Source organism: Rhinopithecus roxellana, chromosome 7 (assembly GCF_007565055.1).
Source record: "Rhinopithecus roxellana isolate Shanxi Qingling chromosome 7, ASM756505v1, whole genome shotgun sequence".
NCBI lineage: Eukaryota > Metazoa > Chordata > Mammalia > Primates > Cercopithecidae > Rhinopithecus > Rhinopithecus roxellana.
In genome coordinates this window covers 32,935,333-32,939,282 of record NC_044555.1, presented here as the reverse complement: position 1 = coordinate 32,939,282, position 3,950 = coordinate 32,935,333, and the positions used below count along the sequence as shown (strand labels likewise).

Sequence of the window (3,950 nt, the reverse complement as noted above, 5' to 3'; positions counted from 1 at the left end):
TTTATTATGGTAACATCATTTTGGTTTTTAAACTCCTTCTGCATCTTATGTCAAATATGCTATAGTAAACTATTACAAATTTTTTTGGAGGCAGGGTCTTGCTCTGTCACCCAGGCTAGAGAGAAGTGGTACAATCTTGGCTCACTGCAGCCTTGACTTCCCAGGCTCAAGCAATTCTCCTACCTCAGCCTCCCAAGTAGCTGAGACTATAGGCATGCACCACCATGCCTGGTTAACCTTTTTTTAAATTTTTTTTATAGAGACAGGGTCTCACTATTTTGCCTAGGCTGGCCTCAAATTCCTAGGCTCAAGCGATCCTCCTGCTTTGGCCTCTCAGTGTGCCGGGATTACAGGTGTGAGCCACCATGCCCAGTTCAAAAATTAATTTTAATGATCAGCTGATGGCACTCATAGGTCTCGCAGCAGTTTTGGTGAAAATAAAGAATTGGGCACAGTGGTTAGAGTTATTTGCATTATCAGTGCTAGCCCAAATGTGAAATTATCCCTCTGTTTGATACCTAAAACATTTTTAGTGCCCAGGGCAGTGCACCAGTGGCAGATTCTGGAAGGGTGAGAGGTGGGCCTTTTATTCAGTAGAGTTGGGGAGGGACATTGTGAAAAGGGAAGTAGGAAAGGTGGGTCTGCCTGTCCATCACAAGTGTGTCCTCAGGCAGATTTCAGGAGAGAAATTCTGAAAATTGAATCCCTTGAAATCCTTTTGCATACAGGATGAAAAGTCTTCTCATATATCTGAGTGATTGGAAAGGTTCTCAGACAATGTGCTGGGTTTTTTTAGAGGGCAATTGGAGTAGTCTTCCAAGGCATATAGGCGTAGGAGCACTTTGAGGACCTGATCTGAGAGGCCATGAGTTGGTGTAGGGCAGGGTCTGTCTTAGCCTGGAGGAAAGTTGTTTTGCTTTGCTGGTGTCTCAGGCCACGCTGAGGAGTAAAGTCCAGGTTTAGGCTTGGGCCAAAGTTAGGTGAGGATATTGGAGAAAGCAAACTTATATAGGTGCTAAGGGGGTTGCCTGATGGACATGGAAGATGGGGGCTTCTAAGAACCCTAGCAATGAGTTAGGCCACTCTGAACCAGTTCAAAAATCGAGGCTGGGTGTATGGACTGGGGATGAACTTAGGTTCTGAACCAACCTTGAAGTGTTGTGTAAGGAGCAATGATAGGATGGGAGGTGGATAAATTGCTTCATCTCAAGAGGTCTGACTCCTTAGAAGATCTCTTCCTACTTCCTTGGACATCATAAGGTCTCCTCACACTGAAGGTGGCTGGGAAGCTGCTGTAAGGTGCCCCAGGGCCCATTCCCTGCATAGTGTCATGGAAAGATCACTGCATTCAAGTCAGAAGGCCAAAGTTACACTTGCATCTATCCCCACTGTCTGTGTGGCCTTTGGAAAACTCCATTATGAGCCCCAGTTTTCTTGCCTCTAAAATGGGAGCAAAATACTTACTTTTGCTGCTTTTTAATGTGGTAAAAATCAAAGGTTAATATCTGAATGTGCTTTCTAAATTGTGATGCACTTTATAAGTAAAGGCATAAACAATTCAATTCGGTGTCAGTGAGTACCCGCTATGTTTCAGGCAGCATGGGGCAGGGAGTGGGGGGTTACACATAGAGGGCTATATGAGGACAGAGACTGCCTAGGGTGAAAGCCAGATACTGATAAAACTCAAAACAAAGGAAAATGAAAGAGATATACTTGGTGTGTTGGTAAAGCAATCTGGAGCCACAAGAGGGAGGGGTAATCAATTTCAACTCAGGGGATCCAGGAAGGTGTACATGGAGGTGGAGGGATTTGCCTTGGGCCATGAAGGCTGAGTGGGAATTTGCTGAATAGAGAAGTGGGACAAGGGCATTGCAGGCTGAACATCAGCAAGGTGGTAATATGAAGGTGTGGAAATGCCTGGAATGTACAGATGACTATGGACATATAGATTAGATCCTCTTTTTTTCTTTCTAAAAAAATTTTTATTATACTTTAAGTTCTGCGATATATGTGCAGAACGTGCAGGTTTTTTACATGGGTATATATGTGCCATGGTGATTTGCTGCACCCATCAACCCGTCATCTACATTAGGTATTTCTCCTAATGCTATCCCTCCCCTAGCCTCCCACCTGCTGACAGGCCCCAGTGTGTGATGTTCTCCTCTCTGTGTCCGTGTGTTCTCACTGTTCAACTCCCCCTCATGAGTGAGAACATGCAGTGCTTGGTTTTCTGTTCCTGTGTTAGTTGAGAATGTTGGTTTCCTGCTTCATCCATGTTCTTGCAAAGGACATGAACTCATCCTTTTTTATGGCTGCATAGTATTCCATGATGTATATGTGCCACATTTTCTTTATCCAGTCTATCATTGATGGGCATTTGAGTTGGTTCCAAGTCTTTGCTATTGTGAATAGTGCTGCAATAAACATATGTGTGCATGTGTCTTTATAGTAGAATGATTTATAATCCTTTGGGTATATACCCAGTAATGGGATTGCTGAGTCAAATGGTAATTCTGGTTCCAGATCCTTGAAGAATTGCCACACTGTCTTCCACAATGGTTGAACTAGTTTACCCTCCCAGCAACAGTGTAAAAGCATTCCTATTTCTCTACATCCTCTCCAGCATCTGTTGTTTCCTGCCTTTTTAATGATAACCATTCTAACTGGTGTGAAATGGTATCTCATTGTGGTTTTGATTTGCATTTCTCTAATGACCAGTGATGGTGAACTTTTTTCATATGTTTGTTGGCTGCATAAATGTCTTCTTCTGAGAAGTGTCTGTTCATATCCTTCACCCACTTTTTGATGGGGTTGTTTGATTTTTTCTTGCAAATTTGTTTGAGTTCCTTGTAGATTCTGGATATTAGCCCTTTGTTAGATGGATAGATTGCAAACATTGTCTCCCATTCTGTATCATCTCCTGTTCACTCTGATGATAGTTTCTTTTGCTGTGCAGAAGCTCTTTAGTTTAATTAGATCCCATTTGTCAATTTTGACTTTTGTTGCCGTTGTTTTTGGTGTTTTAGTCATGAAGTGTTTGCCCATGCCTATGTCCTGAATGGTATTACCTAGGTTTTCTTCTGGGGTTTTTATGGTTTTAAGTCTTACATTTAAGTCTTTAATCCATCTTGAGTTAATTTTTATATCAAGTGTAAGGAAGGTGTCCAGTTTCAGTTTTCTGCCTATGGCTAGCCAGTTTTCCCAACACTATTTATTAAATAGTGAATCCTTTCCCTATTGCTTATTTTTGTCAGGTTTATAAAAATATGGAACACTTCATGAATTTGTGTGTCGTCCTTGTGCAGGGGCCATACTAATCTTCTCTGTATCTTTCCAATTCTAGTATATGTGCTGCTGAAGCAAGCACAGATCCTCTTTTTTTCTTGCTATTTGAAATATTATTGCCGTTCATACCCATACAAATATTCTTATACATTTCTCCAATTATTTTCTGCATATAAATGTTTAAAACTGAGATTAATACATCAAAAAGCTCCTTGTAGGCCTTTGCTTTCATACCACTTACCATATTGCCCTCCAGAAAGGTGGTGCCCCCGTCTCCTGTAAGACAGTTCTGGCTTTACCACACTCTTCCCCTGAGCCTGCAATGACTTTTTATGCCAATAGAACAAGATAACAATTTCTGAGGATGGCGTTTGATCCATGATCTACAACGTGACCCCAAACCTTCTTTTCAATTTTGTTTTTATCTCAGAGGCAGTATACACAGTGGTTAGGAACACATCTTTGGAAGAGGCTGCTTGGCATTGAATCCTGAATTTACTGCTTTTTAGATGAGTATTCCTACAAAAGTGACTGAGTCTCTCCCTGCCTTGATTTCCTTATCTCTGGGGGATGTGGTTCCATTAAAATTTGCGAGGGAGCTCATTTTTAGTTGTCAAATTTTCTTATGATTAAACATTATGAATATTATTTTTAAAATCTTATAA

The 3,950-nt window shown here is 41.3% G+C and overlaps 1 non-coding gene across 1 annotated transcript; it reads right to left on the bottom strand.

Moving 5' to 3' along the window:
* Positions 1-3,260: 3,260 nt before the first annotated feature.
* On the bottom strand, positions 3,261-3,367 carry LOC115898813. The gene has a single exon (XR_004058478.1). It is a non-coding gene; the product is annotated as a U6 spliceosomal RNA (small nuclear RNA).
* Between the last annotated feature and the right edge of the window lie 583 nt (positions 3,368-3,950).